This window comes from Triticum dicoccoides, chromosome 4A (assembly GCF_002162155.2).
Source record: "Triticum dicoccoides isolate Atlit2015 ecotype Zavitan chromosome 4A, WEW_v2.0, whole genome shotgun sequence".
Taxonomy (NCBI): Eukaryota; Viridiplantae; Streptophyta; class Magnoliopsida; order Poales; family Poaceae; genus Triticum; species Triticum dicoccoides.
The window spans coordinates 623,580,567-623,598,194 of NC_041386.1; the positions used below are offsets into that span (position 1 = coordinate 623,580,567).

General features: G+C 43.2%; 18 non-coding genes and 3 pseudogenes across 18 annotated transcripts; all 21 read left to right on the top strand.

The window, feature by feature from the left end:
* Nucleotides 1-312: 312 nt before the first annotated feature.
* On the top strand, nt 313-415 carry LOC119290223. Its single transcript, XR_005141819.1, has one exon. It is a non-coding gene; the product is annotated as a U6 spliceosomal RNA (small nuclear RNA).
* Nucleotides 416-1,465: 1,050 nt separating this feature from the next.
* On the top strand, nt 1,466-1,568 carry LOC119290143. The gene has a single exon (XR_005141745.1). It is a non-coding gene; the product is annotated as a U6 spliceosomal RNA (small nuclear RNA).
* A 373-nt stretch (nt 1,569-1,941) lies between these two features.
* Nucleotides 1,942-2,044, top strand: LOC119290211. Its single transcript, XR_005141809.1, has one exon. It is a non-coding gene; the product is annotated as a U6 spliceosomal RNA (small nuclear RNA).
* A 1,050-nt stretch (nt 2,045-3,094) lies between these two features.
* Nucleotides 3,095-3,197, top strand: LOC119290144. Its single transcript, XR_005141746.1, has one exon. It is a non-coding gene; the product is annotated as a U6 spliceosomal RNA (small nuclear RNA).
* A 373-nt stretch (nt 3,198-3,570) lies between these two features.
* LOC119290202 lies at nt 3,571-3,673 on the top strand. The gene has a single exon (XR_005141804.1). It is a non-coding gene; the product is annotated as a U6 spliceosomal RNA (small nuclear RNA).
* A 1,050-nt stretch (nt 3,674-4,723) lies between these two features.
* Nucleotides 4,724-4,826, top strand: LOC119290117. Its single transcript, XR_005141719.1, has one exon. It is a non-coding gene; the product is annotated as a U6 spliceosomal RNA (small nuclear RNA).
* Nucleotides 4,827-5,199: 373 nt separating this feature from the next.
* Nucleotides 5,200-5,302, top strand: LOC119290203. Its single transcript, XR_005141805.1, has one exon. It is a non-coding gene; the product is annotated as a U6 spliceosomal RNA (small nuclear RNA).
* Nucleotides 5,303-6,353: 1,051 nt separating this feature from the next.
* Nucleotides 6,354-6,456, top strand: LOC119290141. Its single transcript, XR_005141743.1, has one exon. It is a non-coding gene; the product is annotated as a U6 spliceosomal RNA (small nuclear RNA).
* A 373-nt stretch (nt 6,457-6,829) lies between these two features.
* On the top strand, nt 6,830-6,932 carry LOC119290218. The gene has a single exon (XR_005141815.1). It is a non-coding gene; the product is annotated as a U6 spliceosomal RNA (small nuclear RNA).
* Nucleotides 6,933-7,983: 1,051 nt separating this feature from the next.
* On the top strand, nt 7,984-8,086 carry LOC119290130. Its single transcript, XR_005141732.1, has one exon. It is a non-coding gene; the product is annotated as a U6 spliceosomal RNA (small nuclear RNA).
* Nucleotides 8,087-8,459: 373 nt separating this feature from the next.
* On the top strand, nt 8,460-8,562 carry LOC119290204. The gene has a single exon (XR_005141806.1). It is a non-coding gene; the product is annotated as a U6 spliceosomal RNA (small nuclear RNA).
* Nucleotides 8,563-9,612: 1,050 nt separating this feature from the next.
* Nucleotides 9,613-9,715, top strand: LOC119290118. The gene has a single exon (XR_005141720.1). It is a non-coding gene; the product is annotated as a U6 spliceosomal RNA (small nuclear RNA).
* Nucleotides 9,716-10,087: 372 nt separating this feature from the next.
* On the top strand, nt 10,088-10,191 carry LOC119290199. The gene has a single exon (XR_005141801.1). It is a non-coding gene; the product is annotated as a U6 spliceosomal RNA (small nuclear RNA).
* A 1,049-nt stretch (nt 10,192-11,240) lies between these two features.
* Nucleotides 11,241-11,343, top strand: LOC119290177. Its single transcript, XR_005141781.1, has one exon. It is a non-coding gene; the product is annotated as a U6 spliceosomal RNA (small nuclear RNA).
* Nucleotides 11,344-11,738: 395 nt separating this feature from the next.
* On the top strand, nt 11,739-11,818 carry LOC119290206 (annotated as a pseudogene).
* Nucleotides 11,819-12,868: 1,050 nt separating this feature from the next.
* LOC119290153 lies at nt 12,869-12,971 on the top strand. Its single transcript, XR_005141757.1, has one exon. It is a non-coding gene; the product is annotated as a U6 spliceosomal RNA (small nuclear RNA).
* A 394-nt stretch (nt 12,972-13,365) lies between these two features.
* LOC119290207 lies at nt 13,366-13,445 on the top strand (annotated as a pseudogene).
* A 1,050-nt stretch (nt 13,446-14,495) lies between these two features.
* Nucleotides 14,496-14,598, top strand: LOC119290119. Its single transcript, XR_005141721.1, has one exon. It is a non-coding gene; the product is annotated as a U6 spliceosomal RNA (small nuclear RNA).
* A 372-nt stretch (nt 14,599-14,970) lies between these two features.
* LOC119290198 lies at nt 14,971-15,074 on the top strand. The gene has a single exon (XR_005141800.1). It is a non-coding gene; the product is annotated as a U6 spliceosomal RNA (small nuclear RNA).
* Nucleotides 15,075-16,124: 1,050 nt separating this feature from the next.
* Nucleotides 16,125-16,227, top strand: LOC119290184. The gene has a single exon (XR_005141788.1). It is a non-coding gene; the product is annotated as a U6 spliceosomal RNA (small nuclear RNA).
* A 396-nt stretch (nt 16,228-16,623) lies between these two features.
* Nucleotides 16,624-16,703, top strand: LOC119290226 (annotated as a pseudogene).
* The last annotated feature ends 925 nt before the right edge of the window (nt 16,704-17,628 follow it).

Consider the following 17,628-nt stretch of genomic DNA (forward strand, 5'->3'; position numbering starts at 1 on the left):
TACAGAAAGGCCCTTTAGTTTCCTTTCTCTATCAGAAGAGCACAACGAGGTTATTCCTAAAAGTGCATGTGCCCTCCCCCCACGTGCGGCAACAACCATAGTATTTTTTTGTGTCAAGCATCGTTTGTTATTCCCTAACAAAAACCACAAGGTCCCATTATGCTCTTCCATTAATTTGGGCCACATCAAGAGAGATCCGGCTTGCAACTGGCGGCCTGCCACGCGCCCTATGGAAAGGCCCTGGGCAAAACAAACGCTCGTTTGTTTAGTCCCACATCGGCCAGCCGGGGAGAGTCGGACTGGTTTATAAGGCAGAGCGCCGCAGCTAGCATGATCCCTGGAACGATACAAAGAAGATTAGCGTGGCCCCTGCGCAAGGATGACACGCACAAATCGAGAAATGGTCCAAATTTTATTTGAGATTTTCCGTGAAAATCACTGGAGCCTTGTTTCTTGCACTTGCGTGTGCAGCTATTCGTACCGAAAGGCCCTTTAGTTTACTTTATCTATCAGAGAGGTCCTCAATACTGCCTTTTTAAATTTCGATCCACACGCTTTCTCTTCTTTGTTATTGCAGATATAACCTTTCTGGAGTAACTTTTATCTTTTTAATCTATTATCACACGTTTATGGATTAGTCTTCCGTTTCAGTCCTCCCACATGTAGTGTGTTCCTTCAATTTTTTATTGTCTTTGTTCCTTACCATCAACTGTGATTCGGTCATAACGCAAAAAAATATGTTTCATTAGTCTAATTTGTTTATGTTACCACCTATCAAACTCATCTAAGACTTGTGAGAAAACTCTCTCGGACACTAGGCTGGATTGTGGTACACTCGAAAGAATCCCATCTTCAAACCTTTTTGTCTTTAGTGTACAATAACCAGTGGTCGATGAATTACATAGGTCAACCGGTGAAATCTCAATCTTTATGTAGAAAATTATATATGTTGCATACCATTTTATATATCTAGTCACACCAAAGACACGGTAAGCCAGCTTAGCATGAACCTTTTGGCACTATGGTCTTTGCAATATGTACTTGTGGCAATAACTTGATATCTTCTAAGCTCCTTCACGCACAAGTTTGCTTTTAAAAAAGTTTTGATTTGCATAATCCACCATTCATAAATTGTGAACAACCAAAAGGTTTTGTTGATCCCTCCTTTCCTAAACGTGCATGTGCCCTCCCCCCACGCGCGGCAACAACTATAGTATTTTTTTGTGTCCAAGCATCGTTCGTTATTCCCTAACAAAAAACACGAGGGCATGTTATGCTCTTTCGTTAATTTGGGCCACATCAAGAGAGATCTGGCTTGCAACTAGCGGCCTGCCACGCGCCCGATGGAATCTAGGTATGGCTAGACACAACCATGGGCAACACAAACGCTCGTTTGTTTAGTCCCACATCGGCCAGCCGGGGAGAGACGGTCTGGTTTATAAGGAAGAGCGCTGCAGCTAGCATCGTCCCTTCGGGGACAACCAATAAAATTGGAACGATACAGAGAAGATTAGCATGGCCCCTGCGCAAGGATGACATGCACAAATCGAGAAATGGTCCAAATTTTTTTGAGATTTCCGCCCAAGTCCCTGGAGCCTTTTTTCTTGCACTTGCATGTGCAGCTATTCGTACAGAAACGCCCTTTAGTTTCCTTTCTCTATCAGAAGAGCACAACGAGGTTATTCCTAAAAGTGCATGTGCCCTCCCCCCACATGCGGCAACAACCATAGTATTTTTTTGTGTCAAGCATCGTTTGTTATTCCCTAACAAAAACCACAAGGTCCCATTGTGCTCTTCCATTAATTTGGGCCACATCAAGAGAGATCCGGCTTGCAACTGGCGGCCTGCCACGCGCCCTATGGAAAGGCCCTGGGCAAAACAAACGCTCGTTTGTTTAGTCCCACATCGGCCAGTCGGGGAGAGTCGGACTGCTTTATAAGGCAGAGCGCCGCAGCTAGCATGATCCCTGGAACGATACAAAGAAGATTAGCATGGCCCCTGCGCAAGGATGACACGCACAAATCAAGAAATGGTCCAAATTTTATTTGAGATTTTCCGTGCAAATCACTGGAGCCTTGTTTCTTGCACTTGCGTGTGCAGCTATTCGTACCGAAAGGCCCTTTAGTTTACTTTCTCTATCAGAGAGGTCCTCAATACTGCCTTTTTAAATTTTGATCCACACGCTTTCTCTTCTTTGTTATTGCAGATATAACCTTTCTGGAGTAACTTTTATCTTTTTAATCTATTATCACACGTTTATGGATTAGTCTTCCGTTTCAGTCCTCCCACATGTAGTGTGTTCCTTCAATTTTTTATTGTCTTTGTTCCTTACCATCAACTGTGATTCGGTCATAACGCAAAAAAATATGTTTCATTAGTCTAATTTGTTTATGTTACCACCTAACAAACTCATCTAAGACTTGTGAGAAAACTCTCTCGGACACTAGGCTGGATTGTGGTACACTCGAAAGAATCCCATCTTCAAACCTTTCTGTCTTTAGTGTACAATAACCAGTGGTCGATGAATTACATAGGTCAACCGGTGAAATCTCAATCTTTATGTAGAAAATTATATATGTTGCATACCATTTTATATATCTAGTCACACCAAAGACACGGTAAGCCAGCTTAGCATGAACCTTTTGGCACTATGGTCTTTGCAATATGTACTTGTGGCAATAACTTGATATCTTCTAAGCTCCTTCACGCACAAGTTTGCTTTTAAAAAAGTTTTGATTTGCATAATCCACCATTCATAAATTGTGAACAATCAAAAGGTTTTGTTGATCCCTCCTTTCCTAAACGTGCATGTGCCCTCCCCCCACGCGCGGCAACAACTATAGTATTTTTTTGTGTCCAAGCATCGTTCGTTATTCCCTAACAAAAAACACGAGGGCATGTTATGCTCTTTCGTTAATTTGGGCCACATCAAGAGAGATCTGGCTTGCAACTAGCGGCCTGCCACGCGCCCGATGGAATCTAGGTATGGCTAGACACAACCATGGGCAACACAAACGCTCGTTTGTTTAGTCCCACATCGGCCAGCCGGGGAGACACGGTCTGGTTTATAAGGAAGAGCGCTGCAGCTAGCATCGTCCCTTCGGGGACAACCAATAAAATTGGAACGATACAGAGAAGATTAGCATGGCCCCTGCGCAAGGATGACATGCACAAATCGAGAAATGGTCCAAATTTTTTTGAGATTTCCGCCCAAGTCCCTGGAGCCTTTTTTCTTGCACTTGCATGTGCAGCTATTCGTACAGAAAGGCCCTTTAGTTTCCTTTCTCTATCAGAAGAGCACAACGAGGTTATTCCTAAAAGTGCATGTGCCCTCCCCCCACATGCGGCAACAACCATAGTATTTTTTTGTGTCAAGCATTGTTTGTTATTCCCTAACAAAAACCACAAGGTCCCATTGTGCTCTTCCATTAATTTGGGCCACATCAAGAGAGATCCGGCTTGCAACTGGCGGCCTGCCACGCGCCCTATGGAAAGGCCCTGGGCAAAACAAACGCTCGTTTGTTTAGTCCCACATCGGCCAGCCGGGGAGAGTCGGACTGGTCTATAAGGCAGAGCGCCGCAGCTAGCATGATCCCTGGAACGATACAAAGAAGATTAGCATGGCCCCTGCGCAAGGATGACACGCACAAATCGAGAAATGGTCCAAATTTTATTTGAGATTTTCCGTGCAAATCACTGGAGCCTTGTTTCTTGCACTTGCGTGTGCAGCTATTCGTACCGAAAGGCCCTTTAGTTTACTTTCTCTATCAGAGAGGTCCTCAATACTGCCTTTTTAAATTTCGATCCACACGCTTTCTCTTCTTTGTTATTGCAGATATAACCTTTCTGGAGTAACTTTTATCTTTTTAATCTATTATCACACGTTTATGGATTAGTCTTCCGTTTCAGTCCTCCCACATGTAGTGTGTTCCTTCAATTTTTTATTGTCTTTGTTCCTTACCATCAACTATGATTCGGTCATAACGCAAAAAAATATGTTTCATTAGTCTAATTTGTTTATGTTACCACCTAACAAACTCATCTAAGACTTGTGAGAAAACTCTCTCGGACACTAGGCTGGATTGTGGTGCACTCGAAAGAATCCCATCTTCAAACCTTTCTGTCTTTAGTGTACAATAACCACAGGTCGATGAATTACATAGGTCAACCGGTGAAATCTCAATCTTTATTTAGAAAATTATATATGTTGCATACCATTTTATATATCTAGTCACACCAAAGACACGGTAAGCCAGCTTAGCATGAACCTTTTGGCACTATGGTCTTTGCAATATGTACTTGTGGCAATAACTTGATATCGTCTAAGCTCCTTCACGCACAAGTTTGCTTTTAAAAAAGTTTTGATTTGCATAATCCACCATTCATAAATTGTGAACAACCAAAAGGTTTTGTTGATCCCTCCTTTCCTAAACGTGCATGTGCCCTCCCCCCACACGCGGCAACAACTATAGTATTTTTTTGTGTCCAAGCATCGTTCGTTATTCCCTAACAAAAAACACGAGGGCATGTTATGCTCTTTCATTAATTTGGGCCACATCAAGAGAGATCTGGCTTGCAACTAGCGGCCTGCCACGCGCCCGATGGAATCTAGGTATGGCTAGACACAACCATGGGCAACACAAACGCTCGTTTGTTTAGTCCCACATCGGCCAGCCGAGGAGAGACGGTCTGGTTTATAAGGAAGAGCGCTGCAGCTAGCATCGTCCCTTCGGGGACATCCGATAAAATTGGAACGATACAGAGAAGATTAGCATGGCCCCTGCGCAAGGATGACACGCACAAATCGAGAAATGGTCCAAATTTTTTTGAGATTTCCGCCCAAGTCCCTGGAGCCTTTTTTCTTGCACTTGCATGTGCAGCTATTCGTACAGAAAGGCCCTTTAGTTTCCTTTCTCTATCAGAAGAGCACAACGAGGTTATTCCTAAAAGTGCATGTGCCCTCCCCCCACGTGCGGCAACAACCATAGTATTTTTTTGTGTCAAGCATCGTTTGTTATTCCCTAACAAAAACCACAAGGTCCCATTGTGCTCTTCCATTAATTAAGGCCACATCAAGAGAGATCCGGCTTGCAATTGGCGGCCTGCCACGCGCCCTATGGAAAGGCCCTGGGCAAAACAAACGCTCGTTTGTTTAGTCCCACATCGGCCAGCCGGGGAGAGTCGGACTGGTTTATAAGGCAGAGCGCCGCAGCTAGCATGATCCCTGGAACGATACAAAGAAGATTAGCATGGCCCCTGCGCAAGGATGACACGCACAAATCGAGAAATGGTCCAAATTTTATTTGAGATTTTCCGTGCAAATCACTGGAGCCTTGTTTCTTGCACTTGCGTGTGCAGCTATTCCTACCGAAAGGCCCTTTAGTTTACTTTCTCTATTAGAGAGGTCCTCAATACTGCCTTTTTAAATTTCGATCCACACGCTTTCTCTTCTTTGTTATTGCAGATATAACCTTTCTGGAGTAACTTTTATCTTTTTAATCTATTATCACACGTTTATGGATTAGTCTTCCATTTCAGTCCTCCCACATGTAGTGTGTTCCTTCAATTTTTTATTGTCTTTGTTCCTTACCATCAACTGTGATTTGGTCATAACGCAAAAAAATATGTTTCATTAGTATAATTTGTTTATGTTACCACCTAACAAACTCATCTAAGACTTGTGAGAAAACTCTCTCGGACACTAGGCTGGATTGTGGTACACTCGAAAGAATCCCATCTTCAAACCTTTCTGTCTTTAGTGTACAATAACCAGTGGTCGATGAATTACATAGGTCAACCGGTGAAATCTCAATCTTTATGTAGAAAATTATATATGTTGCATACCATTTTATATATCTAGTCACACCAAAGACACGGTAAGCCAGCTTAGCATGAACCTTTTGGCACTATGGTCTTTGAAATATGTACTTGTGGCAATAACTTGATATCGTCTAAGCTCCTTCACGCACAAGTTTGCTTTTAAAAAAGTTTTGATTTGCATAATCCACCATTCATAAATTGTGAACAACCAAAAGGTTTTGTTGATCCCTCCTTTCCTAAACGTGCATGTGCCCTCCCCCCACGCGCGGCAACAACTATAGTATTTTTTTGTGTCCAAGCATCGTTCGTTATTCCCTAACAAAAAAACACGAGGGCATGTTATGCTCTTTCATTAATTTGGGCCACATCAAGAGAGATCTGGCTTGCAACTAGCGGCCTGCCACGCGCCCGATGGAATCTAGGTATGGCTAGACACAACCATGGGCAACACAAACGCTCGTTTGTTTAGTCCCACATCGGCCAGCCGGGGAGAGACGGTCTGGTTTATAAGGAAGAGCGCTGCAGCTAGCATCGTCCCTTCGGGGACATCCGATAAAATTGGAACGATACAGAGAAGATTAGCATGGCCCCTGCGCAAGGATGACACGCACAAATCGAGAAATGGTCCAATCTTTTTTGAGATTTCCGCCCAAGTCCCTGGAGCCTTTTTTCTTGCACTTGCATGTGCAGCTATTCGTACAGAAAGGCCCTTTAGTTTCCTTTCTCTATCAGAAGAGCACAACGAGGTTATTCCTAAAAGTGCATGTGCCCTCCCCCCACGTGCGGCAACAACCATAGTATTTTTTTGTGTCAAGCATCGTTTGTTATTCCCTAACAAAAACCACAAGGTCCCATTGTGCTCTTCCATTAATTTGGGCCACATCAAGAGAGATCCGGCTTGCAACTGGCGGCCTGCCACGCGCCCTATGGAAAGGCCCTGGGCAAAACAAACGCTCGTTTGTTTAGTCCCACATCGGCCAGCCGGGGAGAGTCGGACTGGTTTATAAGGCAGAGCGCCGCAGCTAGCATGATCCCTGGAACGATACAAAGAAGATTAGCATGGCCCCTGCGCAAGGATGACACGCACAAATCGAGAAATGGTCCAAATTATATTCCAGATTTTCCGTGCAAATCACTGGAGCCTTGTTTCTTGCACTTGCGTGTGCAGCTATTCGTACCGAAAGGCCCTTTAGTTTACTTTCTCTATTAGAGAGGTCCTCAATACTGCCTTTTTAAATTTCGATCCACACGCTTTCTCTTCTTTGTTATTGCAGATATAACCTTTCTGGAGTAACTTTTATCTTTTTAATCTATTATCACACGTTTATGGATTAGTCTTCCGTTTCAGTCCTCCCACATGTAGTGTGTTCCTTCAATTTTTTATTGTCTTTGTTCCTTACCATCAACTGTGATTTGGTCATAACGCAAAAAAATATGTTTCATTAGTATAATTTGTTTATGTTACCACCTAACAAACTCATCTAAGACTTGTGAGAAAACTCTCTCGGACACTAGGCTGGATTGTGGTACACTCGAAAGAATCCCATCTTCAAACCTTTCTGTCTTTAGTGTACAATAACCAGTGGTCGATGAATTACATAGGTCAACCGGTGAAATCTCAATCTTTATGTAGAAAATTATATATGTTGCATACCATTTTATATATCTAGTCACACCAAAGACACGGTAAGCCAGCTTAGCATGAACCTTTTGGCACTATGGTCTTTGAAATATGTACTTGTGGCAATAACTTGATATCGTCTAAGCTCCTTCACGCACAAGTTTGCTTTTAAAAAAGTTTTGATTTGCATAATCCACCACTCATAAATTGTGAACAACCAAAAGGTTTTGTTGATCCCTCCTTTCCTAAACGTGCATGTGCCCTCCCCCCACGCGCGGCAACAACTATAGTATTTTTTTGTGTCCAAGCATCGTTCGTTATTCCCTAACAAAAAAACACGAGGGCATGTTATGCTCTTTCATTAATTTGGGCCACATCAAGAGAGATCTGGCTTGCAACTAGCGGCCTGCCACGCGCCCGATGGAATCTAGGTATGGCTAGACACAACCATGGGCAACACAAACGCTCGTTTGTTTAGTCCCACATCGGCCAGCCGGGGAGAGACGGTCTGGTTTATAAGGAAGAGCGCTGCAGCTAGCATCGTCCCTTCGGGGACATCCGATAAAATTGGAACGATACAGAGAAGATTAGCATGGCCCCTGCGCAAGGATGACACGCACAAATCGAGAAATGGTCCAATTTTTTTTGAGATTTCCGCCCAAGTCCCTGGAGCCTTTTTTCTTGCACTTGCATGTGCAGCTATTCGTACAGAAAGGCCCTTTAGTTTCCTTTCTCTATCAGAAGAGCACAACGAGGTTATTCCTAAAAGTGCATGTGCCCTCCCCCCACGTGCGGCAACAACCATAGTATTTTTGTGTGTCAAGCATCGTTTGTTATTCCCTAACAAAAACCACAAGGTCCCATTGTGCTCTTCCATTAATTTGGGCCACATCAAGAGAGATCCGGCTTGCAACTGGCGGCCTGCCACGCGCCCTATGGAAAGGCCCTGGGCAAAACAAACGCTCGTTTGTTTAGTCCCACATCGGCCAGCCGGGGAGAGTCGGACTGGTTTATAAGGCAGAGCGCCGCAGCTAGCATGATCCCTGGAACGATACAAAGAAGATTAGCATGGCCCCTGCGCAAGGATGACACGCACAAATCGAGAAATGGTCCAAATTTTATTTGAGATTTTCCGTGCAAATCACTGGAGCCTTGTTTCTTGCACTTGCGTGTGCAGCTATTCGTACCGAAAGGCCCTTTAGTTTACTTTATCTATCAGAGAGGTCCTCAATATTGCCTTTTTAAATTTCGATCCACACGCTTTCTCTTCTTTGTTATTGCAGATATAACCTTTCTGGAGTAACTTTTATCTTTTTAATCTATTATCACACGTTTATGGATTAGTCTTCCGTTTTAGTCCTCCCACATGTAGTGTGTTCCTTCAATTTTTTATTGTCTTTGTTCCTTACCATCAACTGTGATTCGGTCATAACGCAAAAAAATATGTTTCATTAGTCTAATTTGTTTATGTTACCACCTAACAAACTCATCTAAGACTTGTGAGAAAACTCTCTCGGACACTAGGCTGGATTGTGGTACACTCGAAAGAATCCCATCTTCAAACCTTTCTGTCTTTAGTGTACAATAGCCAGTGGTCGATGAATTACATAGGTCAACCGATGAAATCTCAATCTTTATGTAGAAAATTATATATGTTGCATACCATTTTATATATCTAGTCACACCAAAGACACGGTAAGCCAGCTTAGCATGAACCTTTTGGCACTATGGTCTTTGCAATATGTACTTGTGGCAATAACTTGATATCGTCTAAGCTCCTTCGCGCACAAGTTTGCTTTTAAAAAAGTTTTGATTTGCATAATACACCATTCATAAATTGTGAACAACCAAAAGGTTTTGTTGATCCCTCCTTTCCTAAACGTGCATGTGCCCTCCCCCCAAGCGCGGCAACAACTATAGTATTTTTTTGTGTCCAAGCATCGTTCGTTATTCCCTAACAAAAAACACGAGGGCATGTTATGCTCTTTCATTAATTTGGGCCACATCAAGAGAGATCTGGCTTGCAACTAGCGGCCTGCCACGCGCCCGATGGAATCTAGGTATGGCTAGACACAACCATGGGCAACACAAACGCTCGTTTGTTTAGTCCCACATCGGCCAGCCGGGGAGAGACGGTCTGATTTATAAGAAAGAGCGCTGCAGCTAGCATCGTCCCTTCGGGGACATCCGATAAAATTGGAACGATACAGAGAAGATTAGCATGGCCCCTGCGCAAGGATGACACGCACAAATCGAGAAATGGTCCAAATTTTTTTGAGATTTCCGCCCAAGTCCCTGGAGCCTTTTTTCTTGCACTTGCATGTGCAGCTATTCGTACAGAAAGGCCCTTTAGTTTCCTTTCTCTATCAGAAGAGCACAACGAGGTTATTCCTAAAAGTGCATGTGCCCTCCCCCCACGTGCGGCAACAACCATAGTATTTTTTTGTGTCAAGCATCGTTTGTTATTCCCTAACAAAAACCACAAGGTCCCATTATGCTCTTCCATTAATTTGGGCCACATCAAGAGAGATCCGGCTTGCAACTGGCGGCCTGCCACGCGCCCTATGGAAAGGCCCTGGGCAAAACAAACGCTCGTTTGTTTAGTCCCACATCGGCCAGCCGGGGAGAGTCGGACTGGTTTATAAGGCAGAGCGCCGCAGCTAGCATCATCCCTGGAACGATACAAAGAAGATTAGCATGGCCCCTGCGCAAGGATGACACGCACAAATCGAGAAATGGTCCAAATTTTATTTGAGATTTTCCGTGCAAATCACTGGAGCCTTGTTTCTTGCACTTGCGTGTGCAGCTATTCGTACCGAAAGGCCCTTTAGTTTACTTTCTCTATCAGAGAGGTCCTCAATACTACCTTTTTAAATTTCGATCCACACGCTTTCTCTTCTTTGTTATTGAAGATATAACCTTTCTGGAGTAACTTTTAGCTTTTTAATCTATTATCACACGTTTATGGATTAGTCTTCCGTTTCAGTCCTCCCACATGTAGTGTGTTCCTTCAATTTTTTATTATCTTTGTTCCTTACCATCAACTGTGATTCGGTCATAACGCAAAAAAATATGTTTCATTAGTGTAATTTGTTTATGTTACCACCTAACAAACTCATCTAAGACTTGTGAGAAAACTCTCTCGGACACTAGGCTGGATTGTGGTACACTGGAAAGAATCTCATCTTCAAACCTTTTTGTCTTTAGTGTACAATAACTAGTGGTCGATGAATTACATAGGTCAACCGGTGAAATCTCAATCTTTAGGTAGAAAATTATATATGTTGCATACCATTTTATATATCTAGTCACACCAAAGACACGGTAAGCCAGCTTAGCATGAACCTTTTGGCACTATGGTCTTTGCAACATGTACTTGTGGCAATAACTTGATATCGTCTAAGCTCCTTCACGCACAAGTTTGCTTTTAAAAAAGTTTTGATTTGCATAATCCACCATTCATAAATTGTGAACAAACAAAAGGTTTTGTTGATCCCTCCTTTCCTAAACGTGCATGTGCCCTCACCCCACGCGCGGCAACAACTATAGTATTTTTTTGTGTCCAAGCATTGTTCGTTTTCCCTAACAAAAAACACGATGGCATGTTATGCTCTTTCATTAATTTGGGCCACATCAAGAGAGATCTGGTTTGCAACTAGCGGCCTGCCACGCGCCCAATGGAATCTAAGTATGGCTAGACACAGCCATGGGCAACACAAACGCTCGTTTGTTTAGTCCCACATCGGCCAGCCGGGGAGAGACGGTCTGGTTTATAAGGAAGAGCGTTGCAGCTAGCATCGTCCCTTCGGGGACATCCGATAAAATAGGAAAGATACAGAGAAGATTAGCATGGCCCCTGCGCAAGGATGACATGCACAAATCGGGAAATGGTCCAATTTTTTTTGAGATTTCCGCGCAAGTCCCTGGAGCCTTTTTTCTTGCACTTGCATGTGCAGCTTTTTGTACAGAAAGGCCCTTTAGTTTCCTTTCTCTATCAGAAGAGCACAACGAGGTTATTCCTAAACGTGCATGTGCCCTCCCCCCACGTGCGGCAACAACTATAGTATTTTTTTGTGTCAAGCATCGTTTGTTATTCCCTAACAGAAAACACAAGGGCCCATTATGCTCTTCCATTAATTTGGGCCACATCAAGAGAGATCCAGCTTGCAACTGGCGGCCTGCCACGCGCCCTATGGAAAGTCCTGGGCAAAACAAACGCTCGTTTGTTTAGTCTCACATCGGCCAGCCAGGGAGAGTCGGACTGGTTTATAAGGCAGAGCGCCGCAGCTAGCATCGTCCCTGGAACGATACAAAGAAGATTAGCATGGCCCCTGCGCAAGGATGACACGCACAAATCGAGAAATGGTCCAAATTTTATTTGAGATTTTCCGCGCAAATCACTGGAGCCTTGTTTCTTGCACTTGCGTGTGCAGCTATTCGTACCGAAAGGCCCTTTAGTTTACTTTCTCTATCAGAGAGGTCCTCAATACTCCCTTTTTAAATTTTGATCCACACGCTTTCTCTTCTTTGTTATTGCAGATATAACCTTTCTGGAGTAACTTTTATCTTTTTAATCTATTATCACACGTTTATGGATTAGTCTTGCGTTTTAGTCCTCCCACATGTAGTGTGTTCCTTCAATTTTTTATTGTCCTTGTTCCTTACCATCAACTGTGATTCGGTCATAACACAAAAAAATATGTTTCATTAGTCTAATTTGTTTTTTTTACCACCTAACAAACTCATCTAAGACTTGTGAGAAAACTCTCTCAGACACTAGGCTGGATTGTGGTACACTCGAAAGAATCTCATCTTCAAACCTTTTTGTCTTTAGTGTACAATAACCAGTGGTCGATGAATTACATAGGTCAACCAGTGAAATCTCAATCTTTATGTAGAAAATTATATATGTTGCATACCATTTTATATATCTAGTCACACCAAAGACACGGTAAGCCAGCTTAGCATGAACCTTTTGGCACTATGGTCTTTGCAATATGTACTTGTGGCAATAACTTGATATCGTCTAAGCTCCTTCACTCACAAGTTTGCTTTTAAAAAAGTTTTGATTTGCATAATCAACCATTCATAAATTGTGAACAACCAAAAGGTTTTGTTGATCCCTCCATTCCTAAATGTGCATGTGCCCTCACCCCACGCGCGGCAACAACTATAGTATTTTTTTGTGTCCAAGCATCATTCATTTTTCCCTAACAAAAAACACGATGGCATGTTATGCTCTTTCATTAATTTGGGCCACATCAAGAGAGATCTGGCTTGCAACTAGCGGCCTGCCACGCGCCCAATGGAATCTAGGTATGGCTAGACACAGCCATGGGCAACACAAACGCTCGTTTGTTTAGTCCCACATCGGCCAGCCGGGGAGAGACGGTCTGGTTTATAAGGAAGAGCGCTGCAGCTAGCATCGTCCCTTCGGGGACATCCGATAAAATAGGAAAGATACAGAGAAGATTAGCATGGCCCCTGCGCAAGGATGACACGCACAAATCGAGAAATGGTCCAATTTTTTTTGAGATTTCCGCGCAAGTCCCTGGAGCCTTTTTTCTTGCACTTGCATGTGCAGCTATTCGTACAGAAAGGCCCTTTAGTTTCCTTTCTCTATCAGAAGAGCACAACGAGGTTATTCCTAAACGTGCATGTGCCCTCCCCCCACGTGCGGCAACAACTATAGTATTTTTTGTGTCAAGCATCGTTTGTTATTCCCTAACAAAAAACACAAGGGCCCATTATGCTCTTCCATTAATTTGGGACACATCAAGAGAGATCCGTCTTGCAACTGGCGGCCTGCCACGCGCCCTATGGAAAGGCCCTGGCAAAACAAACGCTCGTTTGTTTAGTCCCACATCGGCCAGCCGGGGAGAGTCGGACTGGTTTATAAGGCAGAGCGCCGCAGCTAGCATCGTCCCTGGAACGATACAAAGAAGATTAGCATGGCCCCTGCGCAAGGATGACACGCACAAATCGAGAAATGGTCCAAATTTTATTTGAGATTTTCCGCGCAAATCACTGGAGCCTTGTTTCTTGCACTTGCGTGTGCAGCTATTCGTACCGAAAGGCCCTTTAGTTTACTTTCTCTATCAGAGAGGTCCTCAATACTGCCTTTTTAAATTTTGATCCACACGCTTTCTCTTCTTTGTTATTGCAGATATAACCTTTCTGGAGTAACTTTTTTCTTTTTAACCTATTATCACACCTTTATGGATTAATCTTCCGTTTCAGTCCTCCCACATGTAGTGTGTTCCTTCAATTTTTTATTGTCTTTGTTCCTTACCATCAACTGTGATTCGGTCATAACGCAAAAAAATATGTTTCATTAGTCTAATTTGTTTATGTTACCACCTAAATAACTCATCTAAGACTTGTGAGAAAACTCTCTCGGACACTAGGCTGGATTGTGGTACACTCGAAAGAATCTCATCTTCAAACCTTTTTGTCTTTAGTGTACAATAACCAATGGTCGATGAATTACATAGGTCAACCGGTGAAATCTCAATCTTTACGTAGAAAATTATATATGTTGCATACCATATTATATATCTAGTCACACCAAAGACACGGTAAGCCAGCTTAGCATGAACCTTTTGGCACTATGGTCTTTGCAATATGTACTTGTGGCAATAACTCGATATCGTCTAAGCTCCTTCACGCACAAGTTTGCTTTTAAAAAAGTTTTGATTTGCATAATCCACCATTCATAACTTGTGAACAAACAAAAGGTTTTGTTGATCCCTCCTTTCCTAAACGTGCATGTGCCCTCCCCCCACGCACGGCAACAACTATAGTATTTTTTTCTGTCCAAGCATCGTTCATTATTCCCTAACAAAAAACACGAGGGCATGTTATGCTCTTTCATTAATTTGGGCCACATCAAGAGAGATCTGGCTTGCAACTAGCGGCCTGCCATGCGGCCGATGGAATCTAGGTATGGCTAGACACAACCATGGGCAACACAAACGCTCGTTTGTTTAGTCCCACATCGGCCAGCCAGGGAGAGACGGTCTGGTTTATAAGGAAGAGCGCTGCAGCTAGCATCGTCCCTTCGGGGACATCCGATAAAATTGGAACGATACAGAGAAGATTAGCATGGCCCCTGCGCAAGGATGACACGCACAAATCGAGAAATGGTCCAAATTTTTTTGAGATTTCCGCCCAAGTCCCTGGAGCCTTTTTTCTTGCACTTGCATGTGTAGCTATTCGTACAGAAAGGCCCTTTAGTTTCCTTTCTCTATCAGAAGAGCACAACGAGGTTATTCCTAAAAGTGCATGTGCCCTCCCCCAACGTGCGGCAACAACCAGAGTATTTTTTTGTGTCAAGCATCGTTTGTTATTCCCTAACAAAAACCACAAGGTCCCATTATGCTCTTCCATTAATTTGGGCCACATCAAGAGAGATCCGGCTTGCAACTGGCGGCCTGCCACGCGCCCTATGGAAAGGCCCTGGGCAAAACAAACGCTCGTTTGTTTAGTCCCACATCGGCCAGCCGGGGAGAGTCGGACTGGTTTATAAGGCAGAGCGCCGCAGCAAGCATCATCCCTGGAACGATACAAAGAAGATTAGCATGGCCCCTGCGCAAGGATGACACGCACAAATCGAGAAATGGTCCAAATTTTATTTGAGATTTTCCGTGCAAATCACTGGAGCCTTGTTTCTTGCACTTGCGTGTGCAGCTATTCGTACCGAAAGGCCCTTTAGTTTACTTTCTCTATCAGAGAGGTCCTCAATATTGCCTTTTTAAATTTCGATCCACACGCTTTCTCTTCTTTGTTATTGAAGATATAACCTTTCTGGAGTAACTTTTAGCTTTTTAATCTATTATCACACGTTTATGGACTAGTCTTCCGTTTCAGTCCTCCCACATGTAGTGTGTTCCTTCAATTTTTTATTGTCTTTGTTCCTTACCATCAACTGTGATTCGGTCATAACGCAAAAAAATATGTTTCATTAGTGTAATTTGTTTATGTTACCACCTAACAAACTCATCTAAGACTTGTGAGAAAACTCTCTCGGACACTAGGCTGGATTGTGGTACACTCGAAAGAATCTCATCTTCAAACCTTTTTGTCTTTAGTGTACAATAACTAGTGGTCGATGAATTACATAGGTCAACCGGTGAAATCTCAATCTTTAGGTAGAAAATTATATATGTTGCATACCATTTTATATATCTAGTCACACCAAAGACACGGTAAGCCAGCTTAGCATGAACCTTTTGGCACTATGGTCTTTGCAATATGTACTTGTGGCAATAACTTGATATCGTCTAAGCTCCTTCACGCACAAGTTTGCTTTTAAAAAAGTTTTGATTTGCATAATCCACCATTCATAAATTGTGAACAAACAAAAGGTTTTGTTGATCCCTCCATTCCTAAATGTGCATGTGCCCTCACCCCACGCGCGGCAACAACTATAGTATTTTTTTGTGTCCAAGCATCATTCATTTTTCCCTAACAAAAAACACGATGGCATGTTATGCTCTTTCATTAATTTGGGCCACATCAAGAGAGATCTGGCTTGCAACTAGCGGCCTGCCACGCGCCCAATGGAATCTAAGTATGGCTAGACACAGCCATGGGCAACACAAACGCTCGTTTGTTTAGTCCCACATCGGCCAGCCGGGGAGAGACGGTCTGGTTTATAAGGAAGAGCGCTGCAGCTAGCATCGTCCCTTCGGGGACATCCGATAAAATAGGAAAGATACAGAGAAGATTAGCATGGCCCCTGCGCACGGATGACACGCACAAATCGGGAAATGGTCCAAATTTTTTTGAGATTTCCGCGCAAGTCCCTGGAGCCTTTTTTCTTGCACTTGCATGTGCAGCTATTCGTACAGAAAGGCCCTTTACTTTCCTTTCTCTATCAGAAGAGCACAACGAGGTTATTCCTAAACGTGCATGTGCCCTCCCCCCACGTGCGGCAACAACTATAGTATTTTTTTGTGTCAAGCATCGTTTGTTATTCCCTAACAAAAAACACAAGGGCCCATTATGCTCTTCCATTAATTTGGGCCACATCAAGAGAGATCCAGCTTGCAACTGGCGGCCTGCCACGTGCCCTATGGAAAGGCCCTGGGCAAAACAAACGCTCGTTTGTTTAGTCCCACATCGGCCAGTCGGGGAGAGTCGGACTGGTTTATAAGGCAGAGCGCCGCAGCTAGCATCGTCCCTGGAACGATACAAAGAAGATTAGCATGGCCCCTGCGCAAGGATTACACGCACAAATCGAGAAATGGTCCAAATTTTATTTCAGATTTTCCGCGCAAATCACTGGAGCCTTGTTTCTTGCACTTGCGTGTGCAGCTATTCGTACCGAAAGGCCCTTTAGTTTACTTTCTCTATCAGAGAGGTCCTCAATACTGCCTTTTTAAATTTTGATCCACACACTTTCTCTTCTTTGTTATTGCAGATATAACCTTTCTGGAGTAACTTTTATCTTTTTAATCTATTATCACATGTTTATGGATTAGTCTTCCGTTTTAGTCCTCCCACATGTAGTGTGTTCCTTCAATTTTTTATTGTCTTTGTTCCTTACCATCAACTGTGATTCGGTCATAACACAAAAAAATATGTTTCATTAGTCTAATTTGTTTATGTTACCACCTAACAAACTCATCTAAGACTTGTGAGAAAACTCTCTCGGACACTAGGCTGGATTGTGGTACACTCGAAAGAATCTCATCTTCAAACCTTTTTGTCTTTAGTGTACAATAACCAGTGGTCGATGAATTACATAGGTCAACCGGTGAAATCTCAATCTTTATGTAGAAAATTATATATGTTGCATACCATTTTATATATCTAGTCACACCAAAGACACGGTAAGCCAGCTTAGCATGAACCTTTTGGCACTATGGTCTTTGCAATATGTACTTGTGGCAATAACTTGATATCGTCTAAGCTCCTTCACGCACAAGTTTGCTTTTAAAAAAGTTTTGATTTGCATAATCAACCATTCATAAATTGTGAACAACCAAAAGGTTTTGTTGATCCCTCCTTTCCTAAACGTGCATGTGCCCTCCCCCCACACGCGGCAACAACTATAGTATTTTTTTGTGTCCAAGCATCGTTCGTTATTCCCTAACAAAAAACACGAGGGCATGTTATGCTCTTTCATTAATTTGGGCCACATCAAGAGAGATCTGGCTTGCAACTAGCGGCCTGCCACGCGC